Genomic DNA, 25,113 nt, shown 5'->3' on the forward strand with positions numbered 1-25,113 from the left:
TGCTTATAACAAATTGTACTCAATTAATTGTTTACCTTCCGCAGATTTTAAAATCATGTTCAGTTTTTAACACTTGACATTAAAATTCCACGTTATTGCGGTTTTAAAACTGTTCACATATATTTTTGATCAGCGTACCAAAGTCGTATTAAAATAAAATATATGTTTTGCAAGCGAAGCCCTTTTTTACTGTTCAGTAGTGTCATTATACATTGTTATATATCATCAATTCCATAAGAAACCACAAACAAATTCACCTTCCTATTTTGATCATATTCGGACATTTCCATTTTTATTTATTTTAATTTCGAAGAACTTGCAATTTTAATTTTTGGAAAAATTAAAAAAATTGAGTATAATGAGTATAAATGTGTATAATTATAAATTCGTATCTTATGAAGCTGACGTTAGGTTTTATTGATTTAAGATGCATTTGAAAGATAATTATTAGATAATACAGACTACATAATTAAAAAAATCCATTCATGATGCACATGCATCTGAAATGTCCTTAAATTGTTTCAAATAATCTTCAAAAATGTTAAATTGGCTAAACAACAAAATTGTTTAGCCAATATATTTTTATATTTAACACCAACACTTTTCTTCATACAAAAAACCATTTACTTAAGAAAACGTCCTCTTTCAAATATAAATAAACCATTATCCAAAAGTTGTTATTGATTTACAAAACCTTATAAAAGTTGCATTTTTAAATTTATCAAATGCATTTTTTTTAATTGCTCCTTTAAATGAATTCACATATTTATGTGTTCTGTAAATCGAATCCACATATCGTCACCTTAAATGCAAACGGACGTAATTACACTTTTATTTTTTTTACAGGAGAAGCAAAAAACTTTATAAAATCAATAATAATACACTGGTGCATATTCCTATAAACGCACAATACTTTTTTTAAAAAAAATTTTAATAATTAAACAAGAACATATTTAGGGGGCTACAAATTTTTTTATTAAATTAGTTAAGACTTTACTTAAAATATTGTTTACAAAAAAAATTCATTTGTACTTTATTTTTTTACTTAATTTTCGAGATTAACAGCTTTTAAGGGTATTTTCCTACAAACGCACTTTAATTTATGGTCCACTGTAGCATTATTAATAATGTGTGGATGATCCTTTGTTATGGATTGTTTCAAAAATACGGTCTGGCATTGATTCCACTAATTTTTTAAGCAGATCGGAATCAATTTCCTACCAGACTTGTTTAATTCTTTGTTTCAGCTCTGTCACAGTCATTATGCTTTCATTCTGGGCATTATTTGCATAAACTTTACGGCCATGTATCCCCACAAGTTCTCCATTGGGTTTAAGTCCGGACTACAAGCCGGCCAGTCCAACAGAGCAATGTTATGTTCATTAAACCAAGATTTAGATTGCTTAGAAACCTGGATTGCAGCATTATCTTGTTGGAATATACAATCTTCATCCATTTTTTCATCCATAAATGAAAGAAGAGCATCTTCCAACAGTTCATTATAAATCGCACTATTCATTTTTGTCGGAACAAAACATATTTTCGACTTGCCAACTGCAGAAAACGCTGCCCAAACCATAACACTGCCACCACCGAAATTACGTTTTGACATCCGAACATCGTTTGATCTCAAATCGTGCCAAAATCATGAGTATGAGTCAGGATCGTCTAAATTATTTTTTTTTTCGTCTGAGAAAATTACTTTTTTTGCACTCATCTGTCCATTTCATATATTTTCTTGCGAATTTTAGACGATTTTCTTTATGGAGCTTTTTAGCATTGGTTTACATTTCGGCTTTTTCCATTTTATGTTTTCATCGTTTCGTAAAATGTGTGCAACGTGTTTGGAAGTCACTGGAAGATTCAATTTATTCTTTATTTGTGTGGAATTCAATTTGTTGCGGGTTGCTTCTTGTTTTATTAGATAATGTTGTCTTCTTGTTAGTTTTGTATTTCCCTTTGTAGGTCTGCGAACTCCATAATTTTGACCTTTCTTGAAGAAATTTCGCATCACACTTTCCGAACGATCGATTTTACGTCCAATTTCTCTATTGGAACATCCTTGGTCGTGAAAAAATTTAATTGGAATCTTTTCTTGATCGGACAAAAAAGTTCCCTTGGACATCTTTAAAAGTGATGAAATTTATTGATTCAAATTGAAAAAAATTGTTAAATTGTTCGTGATTGAAACTGGACGTGTTTTATTTTTACTCCGAGTTAATTTGTTATTTTAACGATTCTTTCGGAAAATAAATATAAATTACACCTGTTTATAAATTAGTGGAAAAATTTTCACTACCACTAATTTTTTTAGTGGTAGTTAAAATATTTTTCACTACGACTATAGTGATGAAAAATAGTGGAAAATCACAATGTTGTCACTATAGTGGGATTTAGTGGAAACCTTAGTGCACTAAATATTTAATGCACTACCCCCAACCCTGCGGGAGTGTCAATCAAAAATATAAATATACAAAAATGGATAAATTTAAGAAGAAGGTAATGTTGTGGCAAGGTATTTTCAGTTGCGGTCGTAAGAGTGCTCCGTTTGTAACCTCTACAACTATGACTTCGGATATTTCCATCAAAGAATGTCTTTAAAAACGTTTGCTACCCTTTATTAGACAACACCATTTTTCATTAAAGTTTTGGCCCGATTTGACCTCCTGTCACTATTCCAAAGCTGTCTATGTAATACCAAAACATATGAAAAATATTGGGCTATTGTCAACAAAGCTAAATTAAAGAAGAATGGAAGCGCTATTATCGACAATAAAAAATGTAATCTGCTTGGAATAAATATGCAGCACAGGTGGACCGAAAAGTTGTGCAAAAGTTAATGGGTACCATCAAGTCAAAAGCTAGAATTTTTATTACTAGTTTTTTGCATATTCATATCTGTTAATAAATAATATAAAATTTATGGTTGAACATTATGAAATCGCATTTTTCTTTAAGCAGATATTAAAGTTTAAGTGCGACCGGATTTTAAATGCAAAATTCTTTATTTGCTAATTAAATAATTTGGTAATTTCCGATGTTTCATGCTAAATATATATGGGGCATTTCACGTCAAGTGAACCAACTTTTGAAATCGATGTCTTCCGATCGCGATGAAATTTGCACCAATGTTAGTTCTATCGGATAGTAATTCGGACACCATTTTTCAACAAGATCGGTCAAGAACTCTCTGAGTTATAGGAGGTCAAAATTTGACATTTTGGCCAAACAGGTGTTTTTTTTTATCCATATAACATATTACCTATTGTTCTTAGCAAAATGTGTCCCAAATAGTTTAGATAGCTATTTATGCAATCTTTGGAAAAAAAAAATTAAAAAAATTTAATAAAATATTTTTGATGTTTTTTTTTTAAATCAAAAATATTTTTGACTTTTTTTTCAAAATGGGCCCTTTTATTTATTTTTTTTATTTTTTTTTAAGAAAGCTTAGGTCTTTTCCTTTTGCAAAATCAAAAACTTTGTTGACTTTTTTTAAAAAAAATGGACCCATTTTTTAATTTTTTTTTTGCTCAGAAGAAAGTTTATGTGTTTTCCTTTAACACCCTTTTTGTCGCTTAGTGGGATGCGAGTGGGATATCTATAAAAAAAATGTTTTGTAACTCAAGACATACAATTTTTTACTTTTTTTTGAAAAATCAAAAACCTTTTTGACTTTTTTTTTTCCAAAATGGACTCTTTTTTTATTAATTTTTTTTTCTCAAAAGAATGCTTAGGTCTTTTCCTTTAAAACCTTTTTGGTCGCTTAGTGGGATGCGAGTGGGATATCTATCAAAATAAATGTTTTGTAACTCAAGACAAATGTTTTTAAATTGTTTTTTTTCATATTTGTGTGTAAGTGTTTCTAAAACCTTAAAAATAAAAACCACAACAACTGACCGATAATAGCCACTGGAGGGGTGCAATATGAGGCCGACCGCTATTAATTTTCCACCCCCAAAATTTGTCTGAGTTTTGTATCTTGCGGCTTTTTTAGTCAATCCTAGAGGTAGTTTTCAGCACACGTGATTTTCATTGTTAAAATATCAGGTGCCCCAGAAACAAATTTTTGGAATCAAGTGGAAATATTTTATGGCCCTTCTCCGAAGTACCAGTTTATTTATTATTTTATGACATTTGACTTTAAGAAGTGGGTGGAGAGGTAGAAGTTGACAGGTAGGTTATTTATATGGTGGTTTATTTTTATTATTATTTGTAACATTTGGTTAAACTAGGTACTTTAGTATGTAAGCCCTTCTTGACCCTAATAAAAGATTTTAGACTCATTCATTAAAACGTACTACCTATATGATCCTAAAAAACTATTTATTGTCATTCTGAAGACATATCAGTTTTTTAGAAACAGCGTTAAAGTTAAGACGTGTGTTATTTACATAAATACTTACAAAATTCAAAATGTCTACGACTTCTAAAAAGGCTAAGGTTGAAAATGAAATTTATTCGTCTTTTTGTTTTAATCCCTTTAACAAAATGAAGCACAGATCATCAGATATGCGAAATATTTCCGACGGCTTATTAAAAAAATTCCCTACGCTGTCAAAACGATTGAAAATTTGTGGATCATGCAGGAAAGAGCTCGGAAAGTTGAACGAATTTCCGAATTTGAATAGTAATGAGCCTTGCGTTGAAGTTATTCCAGATGAAGACAAAAGTAATTCCGAGAATGAAGACAGAACTGTTGATGATGATGGTTATTCTAACTTTTCAAATTCAACGAATGAGTGTCGAAACCAATACCATAAGGATGCAGTAGAAGTTCTTGAACAAATAAAAGAGAAATACAAAACGTCACAGAGTGAAGCTGAAAGAATTCAACTTCTCACGCTTGCTCCAAGAACATGGAGTTCTGCAAAAACAATGACTGAGTTTGGAACGTCTCAACGAAAAGCAAGAATTGATAAACAATTGGTTGCTGAGCATGGGATTCTCACACTCCCAAACAAAAAGAAGGGAAAAACTTTGGAGTGCGATACTAAATCTCTAATAACTCAGTTATATCAGCGAGATGATATGAGTCGCCTGATGGCAGGCATGAAAGACTGGATGTATGTACGAATCGATGGCAAGAAAGTTCAAATGCAGAAGAGAATGGTTCTCTGTAACCTGAATGAATTATTCGCAACATTTAAATCTGAATACGAGGATGTCAAAATTGGATTCACAAAATTTACACAACTGAGGCCAAAACATTGCGTTTTGGCAGGAAGCAGCGGAACTCACACAGTATGTGTTTGTATTTACCATGAAAATGTTAAATTGATGTTGAAGGAAATCAACTTAAATTACTTAAAAGATGATTCATCAGAAGATTTACACCATTACCGCGATTGCCTTAAATTGACTATGTGCCCTAATGCTACAACTTCTTGCCACTTAGGTGAATGTTCGAATTGCCCGGAAACCACATCCATCAAAGAAAATTTAATCAACTCTTTTGATCGAGAATGTATTGAGGAGTTAAAATTTGAATCTTGGCTTCAGACTGAAAGATGCACACTGAAAACCATAATTTTAAATGTGGATGATTTTGTGGAAGAACTGTGTAGAGGATTGCTAAATTTGAGAACCCATGACTTTTTAGTCAAAGAGCAGTGGTCATTCTTTAAGGACTTGAAAACACATTTGAAGTCTGGTGAATTCATTATTTCATTTGATTTCGCAGAGAACTATAAATATGTTCTTCAGGATTCCATACAAGCATTCCACTTCAATAACGACCAAGCAACTATATTCACAGTAGTTATTTACTACATGAAAGAAGAAAACCTGGAACACAAAAGTATGGCAATCATATCCGACGATTTAAAACATGACACCGTTGCAGTTTATGAGTACCAGAAGATAATACTAAATTATCTAAAATCAAAATTTACAGTAGAAAAGGTATACTACGTTTCGGACGGAGCTCGTCAACATTTTAAAAACAAAAGTAGCTTCGCAAATCTTACAGCTCATGAAAAAGATTTTGGAATGCCAGCTGAGTGGCATTTTCATCATACTGCTCATGGTAAAGGAGCATGTGATGGTATTGGAGCAAACCTCAAAAGAAATGCAGCGAAGTATAGCCTCCAGTGCTCTCATCAAGATCGCATCTTAGATGCGACTGCTTTATTCCATTGGGCAAAGAATTATTGTAAAGAAACTAAAATAGTTTTTAGTAGCAAAGAGGATCATGAGGAAACATTGAAAACACTAAAGAGCAGATTCGATGCTGCGGTAACAATCGATGGCACTGCTCAATACCATGCTTTCATACCGCTTGTCGATGGAAGACTCAAATTAAAAAAGTTTTCTGCATCTACTCAATGCGATTTCTTTCCAAAGCCAAAAAAGAAGCCAACAGCGAAATCAGTAGATGAATCTAATAACGCCAAGAAAGGATTGACAAAAAAAGTGATTTTTATTCCTGAGGTTAACATATTATGGGTATTACAGTATCGAGGCTATGAAATTTTAGTTGGGTATGTTACATACCATCGGAAAAGCTAATGTGTCTAGTTTCTCTGCGTAAGTTTAATTTTTAAGGTTTACACACAAATATGAAAAAATAGTGCAAATTTAAAAACCTTTGTCTTGAGTTACAAAACATTTATTTTGATAGATATCCCACTCGCATCCCACTAAGCGACCAAAAAGGTTTTAAAGGAAAAGACCTAAGCTTTCTTTTGAGAAAAAAAATTAATAAAAAAGAGTCCATTTTGGAAAAAAAAGTCAAAAAGGTTTTTGATTTTTCAAAAAAAAGTAAAAAATTGTATGTCTTGAGTTACAAAACATTTTTTTTATAGATATCCCACTCGCATCCCACTAAGCGACAAAAAGGGTGTTAAAGGAAAACACATAAGCTTTCTTCTGAGCAAAAAAAAAAATTAAAAAATGGGTCCATTTTTTTAAAAAAAGTCAACAAAGTTTTTGATTTTGCAAAAAAATTCAAAAATTTTAAATCTTGAGTTACAAAATATTTTTTTTGATAGATATCCCACTCGCATCCCACTAAGCGACCATATAGGTCGCTTATGAAAAGACCTAAGCTTTCTTAAAAAAAAAGTCAAAAATATTTTTGATTTAAAAAAAAAAAATAAAAAATATTTTATTAAATTTTTTTAATTTTTTTTTTTCGAAAAAACACCTGTTTGGCCAAAATGTCAAATTTTGACCTCCTATAACTCAGAGAGTTCTTGACCGATCTTGTTGAAAAATGGTGTCCGAATTACTATCCAATAGAACTAACATTGCCCCATATGTATATGGGTGATTCTGAGATTACAGGCTAATTTCGACATGATTTTTGGCATTGAAGTTTTTTTGCAGAATTAAGTATTTGTAATATGTAACTTTAATCCTTCGTTCGACAACAACAAATAATTGTCAAACAAAAGAAAATTCAACAGCTGTTCCAGAAAATAACAATCTTTTACTTATGACTGAAAGTATGCTGGCTATATCAGCTTCAGATACGAAATCCAACACACTGACTACATATAATATTAACCCATTAAGCGGCGCTATACCCAAGATTGGTCAACCATTAAATAAAGATAATAAATCCCAAATACAGGTTTGAATGGAAACAGTATTGAAACGGGCACGAAGTCCCAAGTCTTCGAAAGCGGCACCCTTGGCTAAATTATATAAGGATAGTGAACCTGATAGACTAAACAATGAAAATCGTTTTTCTATTCTGGAATGTGAAACAGACGAACCAGTAAATAAAATCCACTCTACAAAACCACCCCCCATTTACTAAAGAGAAAATAATTCGAATTCACTGGTTCAGAGCGTGATCTCATTAATAGGAGAGAACTCTTTTTACGTTATCCCAATCAAGAAACGCACGATTCACGAAACTAAAATACAGGTCAATAGCGAAAATGATTATAGAAAGGTTGTAACATATTTTGAAACTCAAAAGAAAAGTTTTTACACTTATCAGCTGAAAGAAAGTAAGGGTCTACAAGTTGTAATAAAGGGTATTGACTGTAATGTTAAACCACTCGAAATAAAGCAAAGCTTAGAAGATAAAGGCTTTAGGACAAAGAATGTGATAAATATTAGAAATCGCCAAAAAAAAAACCCAACCACTCTTCCGTGTTGAACTTGAACCAGGTGACATAAACCTGAAAAAAATGAAACACATTCCATATATAACCTGATGTACTTATTGCATCGTAAAATTACGGTAGAAGAACCACACAAACGATTTGGCCCCGTCCAATGTATGAATTGCCAAGAATATGGACATACCAAGGCATATTGCAAATTGCCACCAGTATGTGTTATTTGCGGGGAGTTGCATAACACATCCCAATGTAACAAATCCAAAGATGATCCGGAGGTAACCACGCAGCAAACCAAAGATTTTCCCCGCTCAGCCATTAAATAACATCAATTTTAACTACCCCCCGTTGCAACAGACATATGACAACAAAGTAACATATGCAAATGTACTTAGAAACAACCAAACTCAGACGCAAGTCCGTCAACTCCAAAACGAAAATGTGAACCCAGAGGTAAGAGAACAAACGCCAATTTTCAATTTTACCCGACTAGAATCTACAATAGAAACTCTTGTGCAATCGGTAAATAACTTTACAAACTCAATGAGTAACATGATGCAAGAAATGCTTAAGATGCAATCAATGTTATTGCAGGCTGTGCTTAACAGACCATGAACTGCCTAAGAATATGTTTTTGGAATGCAAACGGCATACGCCAACACAAAAACGAACTCGAATATTTTTTAAGAAACCAACAAATTGATGTAATGCTGGTTTCTGAAACTCATTTGACGTCCAGAAGATCATTTCGAATAAATGGATATGTAATATATGACACCAAAGATCCCAGAGGTAGAGCATGCGGAGGCTCGGCAATTTTAATAAAAGCTCGAATAAAACACTACTTAATGTGTGATTTTTGCGAAGATTATCTTCAAGCTACTACAATCTGTCTTGAAGATTATCATCGAAACTTAGTGATTTCATCGATATACTGAACCCCTAGATTCTCAATTACAGAAAGTCAATATAATAGATTTTTTAAATCACTAGGCCCCCGTTTCCTGGCTGCTGGCGATTATAATGCTAAGCACACATTCTGGGGATCACGACTGATTACCCCTAAAGGTCGTGTTTTGTTCGACTCAATTTCTAAAATGGGTTTGCATGTGCTTTCGAGCGGCCAACCTACTTACTGGCCTACTGACCCACGAAAAATACCGGATGTTATTGATTTTAGCGTGATGAAAAATATCCCTAGAGAAATGATTCAAATTGAATCCTCGCTGGAACTATCTTCAGATCACTCACCCACTATTATTACTTTATCGAGCCCCTAGAAATTGTATCCCCGACTGGTAATTTAGCGATGGCAGGCACAAGAATAAATTGGCTCAAATATAAAAAATACCTCAGTACACATTGCTCGGAAAACATACCGCTGAGAACACCAGAAAACATCGATCACTCTCTTATCAATTTCGATAAAAATCTCAAATTGGCTGCTCAACATGCTGCCCAAACCCCCGACAATTCAGATATAATAGAATTAATTCTGCAGATGTCGAACGGCTCTTAAATGAAAAAAGAAGATTTCGAAGAGAGTGGCAATTGCACAGATCCCCCAACTAAAATCGAAGCTTAAAGATTGTATAAAATTGAATAAATATTTAGAAAGCCTGGACGCAACCCCGCAATCGGATTACTGGCGAGCAACAAAAAGTCTTAAAAGACCCGTTATATGTAAGTCCCCCTTGCGAAATTCAAGTGGCGGTTGGGCAAGAAATGATACTGAAAAAGGGAATCTGTTTGTTAATCATTTACAAAAAGTATTTACACCGAACACATCAAACGAAGCAATTGAGTTGCCACCTGTTGCACCCCATTTTGGAGCAGCCGTACCCCTACGTTTTGAGATTCGAGATTAGAAGAAAACACAATACTATCGAACAAACCCATAGACTTGGAAATAAGGTGAGAAAAGCGTTTGAAGAAAAGAAATACTGTTCCGCACTCTTCATCGACATCTCTCAAGCGTTTGATAAGGTATAGTATGCTGGATTAATATACAAATTGAGTCAAAATTTACCCGCAAACACACATAAGCTGTTGGAAAGCTATTTAACTGGTCGAACATTTAAGGTTAAAGAGGGAAACTTTTTAAGTACTGCACAACCCATTGAAGCTGGAGTCCCCCAAGGCAGTAGCATGGGACTTTTTTTATATTTGATATATTCGTCTGATATGCCAACTAACAATCACACTCATACATCAACATTTGCTGATGATACTGCTATTCTAAGCATTCATGAAAACCCTCAAGAAGCGTCTCGTTACTTACAAAATCACATATTTGAATTAGATGTAAATGTACACACATAACATTTACATTGCGTAGAGAATCATGCCCCCTATTCACATCAATAACCAAACAATAATTCAACAATCGGAAGTGAAATACCTCGGAATACATCTCGATCGTCGCCTTACATGGAAAAGTCATATAGATGCAAAGTTGACTCAATTGAAATTGAAATCAATTCAATTCAAATTAATTGGCTTATTGGCAGAAACTCTACGCTTAGTTTAGATTGTAAACTTCTACTTCATAGCATGATCATAAAACCGATATGGTGTTATGGCATACAGTAATGGGGCACGGCCTCAGCGTCAAATGTAGAAAATATCCAAAGACGCCAAAACAAGTTTCTAAGAATGCTCACAGTTGTCCCCTGGTATATAAAAAACGCGAATATACACATAGATCTTAACGTGCCCATTGTAAAAACTGAAATCTCGAAAAATGTACAAAAATATTTAAAAAACTTGAAGTTCAGCCAAACCCATTGGCACGCAACATAGTAGTTAACCGTGGCCACACTCGATTAAGAAGGAGGGACACAACAGACCTAATCTAGAAGGAAGAATGTCAATTTAACCAAAACAACCATGAATACAAAATTTTTCGTCCGGCACTGGCTGGACTTATTAAATAATAATTATTAGATATATGATTTGTAGCACTTATTGTTAGTTCATTAAATAATGAAGATACAACAAATAAATGAAAATGAAAAAAAAAAATAATAATAATAATAGTTAATCAATTATCGTAGGTACACTAGGGTGGCCCTTAATAAACGAAAGTTGGATTTTGGCCATTCTCACCCTCCAGTTTGGTGAACATTAGTAAAAAAATCATCCTGAAAAAATTTTAGGTAAATCGGTTGGGGATAAGACGTGCCGCAAGCCCTCTGAAGTTTTGAGATGCATTTACAAGGGGAAAAAATGCATTTTTTTCAGTTTTTGTACAAATTTTGCCATTAAAAAATTACTTTTGCAATTTAATTTAAAAGATTCGAAATATGTACGTAATTGTCTTTCTAATGAAACATAAAAAACAGAAATCGGTCAAAAAATGTTAAAGTTATTAAAAATTCTGCTGTTTTTGTAAATACTAGGCTTTGTGTTATATTTTTGTTCAATTTCATCAAAATCGGCCCAAAAATATACAAGATTTCGAAATCTTTCCAAGAGAAATTCCAAATATTGAAAAATTTGACCTTTGACCTTCACGATTTAAGGGTTAGCATTTTCCGATTTCAGTAAAAGTTTCAGAATATATTTAGAATTATCTGGACTATAATATTCGAAATAAGTTTTGCTTAAAATTCACAAGAGTAAGGAAATAGAGCTCATGCGCCTAAAAATTGCCAAATAAATGGTTTTTCTCGAAAATTTCAAAATTTAAATCACAGGTACGGAAAAACTATAAGAGATATTTTCATAATTTTTTCACGATTTAATTCCCTATTATATTCTTAATAAATCCCAATGAGATGATCAAAAAATTCTGAAATTTGTTTAACAAAATTTTTAAAAATTTGAAATTGGAGTTTTGAAACTGCCGTTATTTTTTTATTCATACCGAAGAATAGGTTAACGGTATCCTACGAAGACAAAAACTCATATACAAGTATATATGGGCATATTTTAAGTAAAAATGAGCTTTTATTTTAATATTTATCAAAATATGTTAATTTTGTTCCTACATTTCTTGTTCTAGTTGCCTGAGACACGTTAATGGCCTGGCAGAACGACAATTACGTACACATTTCGATTCTTTGAAATTAAATTACAAAAGTAATTTTTTAATGGCAAAATTTTTACAAAAACTGAAAAAAATGCCTTTTTTCCCCTTGTAAATGCATCTCAAAACTTCAGAGGGCTTGCGGCACGTCTTAACCCCAACCGATTTACCTAAAAATTTTTCAGGATGATTTTTTTACTAATTTTCAACAAACTTGGGGGGTGAGAATGGCCAAAATCCAACTTTCGTTTATTAAGGGCCACCCTAAGGTACACATAAATTTCTTATTATTTAACCGTATTATGCAGAATTTTAAAAGTATGTTTACATATAAAACAGGAAAAAATAAATATGCAAAACAAATTTTAGGTTATAAATTATAAACAACACGATTGTGAAAAACTTCGAGAAACCGTAACGCTGTACAGTTAGACGACGATAACCATTAACCAATGCGAATGAAACGCAATCCTCGAATACAGCGAAAAAATTACGGCCTGGTGACCTCTTCGTTTATACTAGTTTAATAAGTTTTTTAATTTTGTTTCGATTTAAATGAAATTAAGTCTCACTGTACCACCGGGTGGGTATTGGTAAACCATGTATATAAAAAACCTTTGGTAAAGCGAAGGTTAAACGATAATGGAAATGACATCTATCTATCTATCTTTTTTTTTTTGTTGGACGTAGTGATAGCGTGCTATCAACTAGTGGCCCTACGATAACTCCACCAACTCCACCCTGGGACTACGTCAGCATTTCATCAGGGCGGGTAGTTTAATTTCAGTATCATTCCTACGTCTTCCTTACATTCTATGTAAGGAGGTTCGGAACTGCTGAGCACCTTTCCTTCATTATCCTATTTCCATTGATTTGCAGAATGTAACATTATGTTCACAATATTTTCGGTTGTTAAGGTCACACCTAGGTTATTTTGCAAAGTTTCTCTCTGTTCCAGCCATTTTTCACATTCAAAAAGTATATGCCTTGCATCTTCCTCTGCTGCTCCGCATGCGTCACAACTGCTTATGTCCTTCAATTTAAATCTATGTAGATATTTATTAAAACTGCCGTGGTTGGTCATCACTTGCGTTTCCATGTTTTCTTTCGATCCAGACTCTTATATTTGGAATCAGGTTATATGTCCATCTTCCATTCTCTTCTTGGTTCCAACGTTCTTACCATTTGCTTATTATATTATCCCTAGCGCCTTTCCTCATTTCAGACATTTTTTCGTCCGCTCTGCTGGACTAGTATTGTTCCTATATATGTGTCTTGTTTGGATATATATTTCCTCTCTTTCCAGTATTAATAGGTCTATGGGAGGTAGACCTGCAAGCACTAAAGCCGCACTTGTGGATACTGTACGGTACGCTGATGTGATGCGGAGAGCACTAACTCTCTGTGGTTTCTGTAATTCCTTTATGTTATACTTTAACTGCAATGCTCTGGTAAATGTAGGGGCAGCATATAGAAGTTGGGAGTGCACTACGCTATTTATTAATTTCCTTATTTGCGGTTTTGGGCCGCCACAGTTGGGCATTATTCTGGCCAGTGAGGTTGCTGTTCGCATGGCTTTGTTACGAATGTTTAGCACGTGTTGTTTGAAGCTGAGATTGTCATCCAATTGTACACCTAAATAGCATAAGTTGCGTTTTAAGGATATTTCACTAGCTTGAAGTCTAATCTGCGGGACTCTTCGATCAGTCACTAGTAAAAGCTCCGTTTTTGGCACTGCCAGCTGCAGTCGTTTCTCCATAACCATCTGTTACAACGACATAAGCTATCATTTGCAAGTATCTCGATCAATTCGGCAGTTTGTTGGTTTATGACGAGAGCGATGTCATCCGCATAACCTATTATTTTGCTCCTTCTGGTAGGTCGAAGTTCAATAAGCCATCGTACATCACATTCCAGAGGAATGGTCCTAGTACGGATCCTTGAGGTACTCCGGCTGTTATTTGGTATTCGTGTATACCATTTTCCGTCTCGTATAATAGTATTCTATTGTCCAGATAGTCTGATACTATGTTGTAGAGATAGTTGTCTACTCCCCTGTTTTTGAATGCGTCTAGTACTACTTTCCACTTTACTGTGTTAAATGCATTTTTCACATCGAGTGTTATTATTGCGCAGTATTCTCCTGTTGTTTTGGCTTGTATCGCTTTATTGTAAACTTTACTAATGGCATCTACTGTACTTTTCCCTTTACGGAAACCATGTTGCATAGGAGACAAACCTCCAAGGTCATCTATACAATCTTCTAGGCGTTTTAATAGTACACATTCTAAGAGTTTTCCCAGTGAGTCCAGCATGCACAGTGGTCTATATGAACTAGGTTCGCTCAATGGTTTATTTACCTTTCGTAATAAAACTAATTTTTGTATCTTCCATTTAGCGGGGAAAATCCCGGTCTCTAGACATAAGTTGAAGACTTTAACTAAGGATTCAGGCCATATGTCACATACCAGTTTTATGAGTTCGTTTGGTATACCGTCTGGTCCTGGGCTCTTTCCAATACTCAGTTTATTGCCTGCACGTTTAACCTCATCTACGTTTATTGGGATGAAATTGTCGACATGTAGCCTTGGTGCACTAGTCAGCCCATCTTCATCATATGGAAATAATGTTTCCACAATTCTTGTTGCCCACATTGGTTCTTTAATACCAGGTATAGGTTTGGTTCCACCCAGCTTTTTCATCGCAATTCGGTATGGCTTTCCCCAAGGGTCCGAATCTATTTCATTGCATAGCTCCGTCCAACATCTCTTACTCTCTTTTATGGCCTTTCTTAGAGTTTTACGTGATTTCTTGTACTCATTTCATTATAAGATTTCATTATCATGATTACGTCGATGCTCGGCGTGCTGCGAGGCATTTCGCTCTCAGCTCACGTATTTCATTATTCCACCAGTAGACGGGTCGTTTGTTGTTGTATCCTTGTATTTTTGGCATTGCAACATTACAAGCTCTTGTGAGTGTTCTCGTCAGTATTTCAGCTGCATTCTCTACATTTGTAATTTCGGTTTGATTTCTCATATTTCTTTCCTTAGCCCGTGTGATATATTGAAGCAGTTTCTCATCATTACGTTTTCTGACATTCCATCTTGGAAGGTCTACCTGAACCTGATCTAAATTTGGATGGTTATCTATATTAAACGAAATATACTGATGGTCACTTAACGTAAGATCTTCCAGCTCTTTCCAATTCATTTTCTCATTACAAAAATTTGGTGTTCCAAAGGTAATATCAATAATACTACCACTAGCTCCTCTCCTAAAGGTAAATTTGTCTCCGATATTGAATACTGTTAGACCTATACTAGCAATCATCTCACACACTGAATTACCTCTACGATCAAGTGTATTCGAGAACCATTCTGGGGATTTACTATTAAAATCACCAACAATGACCACTTTATATTTTGAGGATCTGATAGAATCATCGAGTTTGTTAAGAACCTCTGCATCACCATTATAGTCCATATTTGGTGAATAGTAGCAACTATATACTCTAATTTTCCCAATTGTTGCATATACAAAGCCAGTGTTAGTTTCATCAACTTCGCTCACAATTAGTCTCCTGTTTCTCACCATGATGGCCGCACGTTGATTTTTGTCCTCATACCAAACATGGGATGGTGGGTTTCTAAATGGTTCGCTTATCAACAATATGTCAGTATTATCTTCTGTCGTCTTTTGTATCATAAGGTCTTGTGCTTCTCTTGTTTATTTATTTCATCATTGGCTTGTAGGGCTTTGACCGTTGCGGGTGTTTTCGCGATCTTCCGTTTTCTTTCTTGGGGCGGTGAAGTTGGGTCTACTTGAGTGGCCTTCGTCTCCATTTGCTTGCATGTGTCATTCACAACAACTGGATTAATGCCTATCGCTTCCTTGTATTCCCTTAACTGCTGGTACAGTGCAAGAGCACAGTTAATATTATCTCGTAGTGACTTGTGTATATTCTTTGCACTGGAAAGAACAACATTTGCCGCACTTAGTTTACTGCCTAATTCAATAAATGCTCTCTCCTCCGATTGTCTGAGGTGATTAAGATGTCTCACCTCCTCTGCGAATCTATTTGATTTAAGTGCATTCACCGGTGTGTTCATAGCATCTCTTATTGTATCCACATTATTATCACTCAAACTATTCCGGTTTAGTAATTCTTCCATCACAGTTTCTTCTGGTGATCTTACTATCACAAGGCTTCTTTTAAAGGGATTTTCATCCTTGTTTGCGGTTGTTTGCTTTTGGTTGCTGTAATTACTTGCCATGTCTTTATTGGGTCTCAACTCGAAGCCGCTATCTCCATTTGAAGTGTAGTCACGTATAGATCCCATGGTTATCTATGCAAGCAGGGAGGCCATGCGAGGGTTGACATAGAAACCTTATGGGGTCCTATGTCAGAGCCAGATCCGTGCTAATCAGGAAAATGCATCTGAACCTACACCACCAACTCAATGGTGACAAACATCGAACGTACTCCAAGACTCGCTAAATTTTAACGAGACGGAGGCAGCTGAGACATTAACCTAGGAGCCATTTCAGTGGAATTTCACTTCCACCTACTGAAGTCCTAGAATACCACAGCTGTCAGCCAAAGGGAGCGTCAGAATCAAATATGTTTCCAGGAATACCATAATTAAAACCGTACTGGGCTTGGTCTTAATACCTTACGGCGGAAGTCGTCTCGGGGTTATATCACATTCATATCCATTTGTCCAGAAATACCATAATTAAGACCGTACTGGGCTTGATCTTAATGCCTTTCGGCGGGAAAATATACCCATAAAATTGTCATATTCCATGGGTAAGGACTGGGGAAACCACGAAGTCGTCATCCTTCTAACTACGCCTCTCTAGAGGGCACCCCTGTGGTCGGCTACCTATTTAAGGGCGGTATCCACTCGCCCTGTCACAGTACTTCATTGGGCACAAGCACCTTTTTAGTACGCCCTCCATACCTGCCAAAACTAGGGTCCGCGGGGTCGTTACTCCCGTTATCCTCTCCTGAGAATACCCTTGCGGGCTCTATCTATCTATCTACCTATCTATCTATCTTCTATATAAATAAAAATTAATTGTCGTTCGTTGGTAATTGCAACAACAATAATACTTCTTACAATCCTCCACAACTGCTAAATAATGAAAACGTCCGTATTGCTCTACGAGCAATGCCTCCTAAAAAAAACAATATTTATTTCCCGCTTGGCAAACGATACTACAACTGAATCTGTTGACTACTACGTGAAAAATATAATTGGAAATGAAGCTGATATTTCAATACAAAAGTTTAACTTTCCCCAACCCATATCTATCTCATCATTTAAAATTACTGTTTCCATTGATATTTTTAAAACCTTAGTTGATCCGAATTTCTGGCCTATAAATACACTTGTTCGTGAATATATTTACAGACCTAGGCCACAAAATATCGCGGTACTTCCACAACGTAAATTTGTTGCTCCAAAAAACTAATTCCAACTAATGACTTCATGTCTATCGTTTATCAAAATGTTCGTGGTTTGAGAACAAAACTATCATCCCTTTATATAGAAAGCTTTAACATTGATCAACATATTTTAGTATTAACAGAAACATGGCTCAATAAAAATTTTTTAAATACCGAAATACTTTGTAACAAATTTAATATTTTTCGTCGTGATCGTGGCAGCAAGTCCACAGGTGGTGGTGTCCTTATCGCAGTTTCTTCTAATTTTTCATCTGAACTTGTAGATTTCGAATTTCCACAAGACATAGAATTTATATCAGTATCAGTAAAAGTAAATGGATATAAAATATTTATTACATGTTCCTACATTCCGCCATCTTCTCCACAAATAACATACATCAAACATGCTGAAATTATTAGTTCTATTGGCCGCTCCCTTCATAATAACGACGCTATTTTTGTCTTTGGAGACTTTAATCTGCCATCAGTAGCTTGGAATTATTTGCCAGATGATAAATATTTTGTCCAAACAAGGCAAAATTCGAAGTTTGATGAGTTGTTTAATATATTATATGACTCAAGTCTATTTCAAATTAATGGCATTACAAATAAATATTCAAAAATGTTGGACCTAATATTCGTAAACGATGTGACTAATTCATTCATCAATCGCTCATCCCCAATTACAACTCCAGAAGATTGCTACCATCCTACAATTGAGCTAAGAACGCCAATCTATATATATAAAAGAGTAACGTTACTGACTGACTGACTGACTGACTGACTGATTCATCATCGCACAGCCCAAACGGCTGAAGCTAGAATCACGAAATTTTATCTGTGGGTTCCTCCCTCCCCAAAACGATCCGATAAGAAGGGATTTTTGGAAATTCGAACGTTTAGGGGGTAAAAAAGGGTAAAAACGGGTAAATTCGGTAACCTTATATCTTCAAAACTAATAAAGATACAAAAAAACTTAAAATAGCATGTTACTCCATTTAAAAAATAAGCTGACAGGTGTTTCGTACTTTTTGGATATTCGAAACTTTTAGGGGAGAAAACGGGTAAAAACTGTATTTTGGTACTTTTTTTGCACCCTATGTATCTTTTAAACCAATAAACATAGAAACAAATTTTAAATCGTATTCTTTAATTAACAAAAAATAAAAAATATAAGTTTGGTACTTTTTGGAAATTCGAACATGAAATTAAGCATATATGGTCCCAAGTAAGTGAGAATTCTAGGGGGAGACTTTTTGGTACTTTTTCTTTATTCGATTGGTACTTTTTGTAATTTTTTCACCAATGAACCTAGAAACATGAAATAAAGCTTATATGGAACCGAGTGAGTGGGAAACCACAATTGTGGGGTTTTTGGTACTTTTTGTTTATTCTAATGGTACTTTTTTGAATTTTCTATAACAATGAACTTAGAAACATGAAACTAAGCATATATGGTCCTAAGTAAGTGGGAATTCTAGGGGGAGACTTTTTGGTACTTTTTCTTTAATCGAATGGTACTTTTTGTAATTTCTTCACCAATGAACCTAGTAACATGAAATAAAGCTTACATGGGCCCGAGTGGGTGGGAATCCACACGTGGTTGCTTTTTGGTACTTTTTCTATATTATAATGGTACTTTTTGAATTTTCTACAATAAAGGACCTAGAAACATGAAATTAAGCGTATATGGTCCTATGTGAGTGAAAATTCAAGCGGATACTTCATGGTACTTTTTTTTATTATAATGGTACTTTTTTGAAATTTCTATAATAATGGACTTAGAAACATGAAATTAAGCATACACGGTCCTAAGTCAGTGAGAATTCTAGGGAGAGATTTTTGGTACTTTTTTTTAATCGAATGGTACTTTTTGTAATTTCTTCACCAATGAACCTAGAAACATGAAATAAAGCTTACATGGGCCAGAGTGGGTGGGCATCTACAAGTGACTGCTTTTTGGTACTTTTTCTATATTATAATGGTACTTGGACTTTTTGGTACTTTTTCTATATTATAATGGTACTTGGACCTAGAAATATGTAATTAAGCGTATATGGTCCTATGTGATTGAAAATTTAGCGGATACTTCATGGTACTTTTTCTTTATTATAATGGTACTTTTTTTAATTTTGTATAACAATGGACTTAGAAACATGAAATTAAGCATACACGGTCCTAAGTCAATGAGAATTCTAGGGGGAGACTTTTTGGTACTTTTTCTCTATTCGAATGGTACTTTTTGTAATTTCTTCACCAATGAACCTTATATGGACCGGAGTGAGTGGGAATCCACAAGTGCCTGATTTTTGGTACTTTTTGTATATTGTAGCGGTACTTTTTGAATTTTCTGTAATAATGGCCATAAAAATATGAAATTAATCGTATATGTTCTAAAGTGAGTGAGAATTCCAGGGGGAGACTTTTTGGTACTTTTTCTTTATTCTAATGGTACTTTTTTGAATTTTTTATAACAATGAACTTAGAAACATGATATTAATCGTATATGTTCTAAAGTAAGTGAGAATTCTAGGGATAGACTTTTTGGTACTTTTTCTTTATTCGAATGGTACTTTTTGTAATTTCTTCACCAATTAACCTAAAACCATGAAATTAAGCTTATATGGGAGTGAGTGGGAAACCACAAGTGGGGGCTTTTTGGTACTTTTTATATATTCTAATGGTACTTTACCGCGGTTTCGTTTTATTTTTGGGTTTTGTGATAATTTTTAAATATTAATTGTTATAGAAACAAAATTAGTTGATAATATAGGAAAGGCTATACAAATTTTAAATTCAAAATTGACGGGTTATGGTTTAGTGAATGCGAATTCAGAAGTGATAATCAATGGTACTATTTGTTTATTGCAATGATACTTTTTGAATATTTTATAATAATTTTAGGCACACATGATTTTAAATGAATTTGAATTCACAAAAGGTGACTTTAGTGGTAACTTTCTTTTGCATTTTCTATAATAATGGACCCAGAAATATGAAATTAGACATTTACAATTAGATTCACAAAGGGAGACTTAATAGTACTATTTCATTCTTCTAATTGGGGTGGCGAAGCGCACCGGGTCTGCTAGTAATATATAAATCGCTCTTGACTTCACCTGATGAAAGTAAAAAGGTTTTTTCGTTCAATCGTACCAATTATAATATGTTGAATGAACTCCTTAACAATACAAACTGGTACAATATATTTTCGTACTATACAGATGTTGAGCAAATGACTGAAGCTTTTTACAATAAATTAAATTCATTCTTGGATTTATGTGTTCCAAAACAAATATATACAAATCTGTCTGGTCCACCGTGGAATAATAAACAGCTGGTTCAAGTTAAAAATAAGAAAAATAAATTTTACAAAAAATTTAAACAAACTGGTTCTCATCTTTTTTACCTCAAGTACTCCGTTTGTCGAGCTGAGTACACTCTGCTCAGTAAATCGTGTTACAATAATTATATAAACAAAGTTAAATACAATTTTAAACGTAATCCTAAATCGTTTTTCAAATTTGTCAACTCCAAAAGAAAATCAACTGGCTTCCCCTCATCTATGAAGTTTAACCAAAATGAATCTAGTGATGATGCAGTTATAAGCAATCTATTTGCGGATTTTTTCTCAACAACTTATTCAAATGCAACTTATAATGATTCTGCTGACTACCCATATACGATATCTTCAAATCAATCAGTATCTATACACTTTATCGATGTTTGTAATATAACCATGGAATTAAAGAAACTAAAATTTTCGCATAATTTTGGTCCTGATAAAATCCCCAGCAGTATTTTAATCAATTGTGCTGACAATATTGCTATCCCTCTTACGTATTTATTTAACAAATCAATAAAGAGTTGTAATTTTCCTAACGTCTGGAAGGATTCTTTTATTTTTTTTTTAAATGTTGGTCATAGTCCAACTTAGGTTTTTACGGAATGAAAAATTGACTACGCCCACGTTTTTCTATTTATCTAAAATCGGAAAACGGCTACACCGATTTGGCTAATTTTTAGTTTAAATGTTCGTAGTTATCCAACTTAAGTTTTTACTGACGCCCACTTTTTTCGATTTATCTAAAATCGGAAAACGACTATTTGGCTAATTTGTTTTTAAATGTTCGTAGTAAAATTCGTAAGAAAAATTTACCACGCGCACTTTTTTTCGATATATCTAAAATCGCAGAACACCTGGACCGATTTGGCTATTTTCTTTTAAATGTTCGCAATAGTCCACAAAAGTTTTTTACGCCCAATAATACGCCCACTTATCAAATGCTGTAAATATGTGGCCAAAGGTAGTAATATGGCATCTGAAAAATGGTTGATCGACCGCCATCTACAACATTGACCAGATTTTTTGATATGTGCCGGAATGATAAATTTGGCCGAACGCTGCTATAATCCTTGGAATATGTACTTGGAATCAATCGTTAAAGAAATTTCAACGACGAAAACAAGGCATTCCAGTTCCAGGTTTCCCCCATTTATTTTCTAACGACACATTAGGTCCATCCAAGAAACGATGAGTGTTTCTATTTGCGTTGGCCAAAAATCGATTTTTTGTATAAAAACTCACAATATCTAAAATCGCTAATAACTTGGCCAATCAATAAAAGGAGCTCGATCTGTGATCACTCATATTTCTTAAGAAAAATCGATTTTTTAATCAAGAAAAGCTGCTCGATCTGTGATCACTAGAGCGCTCCAATATTGTATGGACGAAAAAAACTTTCTAGGTACAGGCCGTCCCCCCCTCTAGAATTGTTCTATGTATTGTAGAAACACGTTGTGTAAAATATTAGGATGATAGGATAACGATAACTGGTGGCGCAACGAATGTTAAAGTTATTAAAAAATCGCCAGGCCATTAACGTGTCTCAGGCCACTAGAATAAGAAATTTATGAACAAAATTAACATATTTTGAGAAATATTAAAATAAAAGCTTATTTTTACTTAAAATATATCCATATTTACTTCTATATGAGTTTTTGTCCTCGTAGGATACCGTTAACCTATTCGCAGGTATGACCAAAAAAATTAATTTTTTTTAACGGCAGTTTCAAAACTCCAATTTAAAATTTTTAAAAATTTTGTTAAACAAATTTCAGAATTATTTGATCATCACATGGGGATTTATTGACAACATAATAGGGAATAAAAATGTGAAAAAAGTATGTTAATACCTCCTATAGTTTTTCCGTACCTGCGATATAAATTGTGCGATTTTCGAGAAAAACTAATTTGTTGGCCATATTTTTGGGAATGACCAGAATTTCCTTACTGTAATGATTTTTAAGTAAAAGCTATTCAGAATAATATAGTCCAGGTAATTTTAAATATAGTCTGAAAGTTTTACTAAAATCGGAAAACTTTAACCCTTAAATCGTGAAGGTCAAAGGTCAATTTTTTCAATATTTGGAATTTCTCATGGAAAGATAGCGAAATGTTATATATTTTTGGGCCGATTTTGATGAAACTTAAGAAAAATATAAAATGAAGTCTAGTATTCACAATAACAGTACAAAAATGGAAATTAACCCTTAATAGCACTTGGGGTCCAAATGACCCTCAACTTTTAAAATCACGAATAACAGATTCATTTTGACCCCAAGTACTCTTAAGGGTTAATTTCCATTTTTATACTGTTATTGTGAATACTAGACTTCATTTTATATTTTTCTTAAGTTTCATCAAAATCGGCCCAAAAATATATAACATTTCGCTATCTTTCCATGAGAAATTCCAAATATTGAAAAAATTGAATTGTATTTTATATCTTATTATAACGACAATTACGTACACATTTCGATTCTTTTAAATTAAATTGTAAAAGTCATTATTTAATGGCAAAATTTTTACAAAAACTGAAAAAATTGCATATTTTCCCCTTGTAAATGCACCTCAAAACTTCAGCGTCGTTGCGCCACCAGTTAACGTTATCCTATCATCCTAATATTTTACACAACGTGTTTCTACAATACATAGAACAATTCTAGAGGGGGGGACGGTCAAAATTCGCAATTTTATTTTTTTGGAGCACTCTAGTGATTACTCATATTTCTTAACAAAAATCGATTTTTTTATATAAAAACTCAAAATATCAAAATTTGCTAATAACTTGGCCAATAAGCGTTTAATCAAGAAAAGCAGCTCGACTCGATCTGTGATCACTCACATTTCTGGCCAAAAATATATTTTTTATATAAAAACACACAATATCTAAAATGCTAATATCTTGGCCAATAAGCATTTAATCAAGAAAAGCTGCTCGATCTGTGATCACTCATATTTCTGAACAAAAATAGATTTTTTATATAAAAACTCACCATATCTAAAATCGCTAATATCTTGGCCAATAAGCGTTTAATCAAGAAAAGCAGCTCGATCTGTGATCACTCATATTTCTGACAAAAACTCGATTTTTTTATAAAAACTGACAATATCGAATATTGGAATGTTTTAGATTTTGATTAATTTAATAGTTTCGTTTATTTATGATAAAAAACTCATTTCAAAAAAAGTTTCGCCTATACCATGTAAATACAAACAAAGTTTCAAATACATGTAAATTAAATATGTCAGTTGTTATACATACTCACTAATCATGTTCAAAAAATATCTATTTTTAATTTGAAATTTGTATTTGAATTGAAAGGGAAAAATAAATACAAAAAAATTGTTTAAAGTGCAAAAAAAATTAATTTCGGTTAATCGACAGAAATTAATCGGTTTATTTGTTATTTGAAAATCGGCAATTTCAAATTATTCGAACAGTTAACCGTCCAAAATTAATCGGTTAATCGATTAACCGTTAATCGATTGAATACCCTAGACGATATATAAGTTTGTCATTCCGTTTGTAATTTCTACATTTTTCATTTGCGATCCATAAAATATATTCTGGATCGTTATAGATAGCGAAGGCGATATAGCCATGTCCGTCTGTATTTTGAAATCAACTTTCCGTAGCTCCCAAATAACTTGCATACATGATTCATACATCAATATATCGAGAATTCTACCGCTTGGTTGCTATTTAAAATCGACCCACTCATACGAAGAAAAAACGGGAACAACCTCGATTTTTACCTATTTTTTATCTATGTATATCTGGATTACTAAGTCATTAATATAGACAAAAATTCAAGTATTTGTCTTAAATTGTTGGCCACCACTGTATATCTGGATTACTAAGTCATTAATATAGACAATATGGATATCTAATGATAGATATTTCAGAATCCATTGCAACGATGTATATAAGGCTATAGTATATTGGGCCAAAAATGCGAAAAATATTTAACCCGAATTTTTTTCATCGAAAAAAATTTGTTGTCTAAATTCTCTTCCAAAAAAAAAAATTTCGAAAAAATTAAAAAAAAAAATTGGAAAAACCTTTTTTAAAAAAATTAAAAAACAATTTCGAAAAAAACAATTTTGAAAAAAAGAAAATTTAAATTTTGTTTACCTAAAACAAATATATTTTTAAACATTTAAATCCTGCCATGTTTATACGCAGTAGAATTATTGCAAGAATGCTTTG

General features: G+C 33.4%; 1 protein-coding gene across 2 annotated transcripts in view; it reads left to right on the forward strand.

The window, feature by feature from the left end:
- The window catches only part of DIP2 (disco-interacting protein 2), a 282,433-nt gene that overhangs the window by 148,565 nt on the left and 108,755 nt on the right, over positions 1–25,113 (forward strand). The window lies entirely within an intron of this gene.

The sequence above is a fragment of the Calliphora vicina genome, chromosome 3 (genome assembly GCF_958450345.1).
Source record: "Calliphora vicina chromosome 3, idCalVici1.1, whole genome shotgun sequence".
NCBI lineage: Eukaryota > Metazoa > Arthropoda > Insecta > Diptera > Calliphoridae > Calliphora > Calliphora vicina.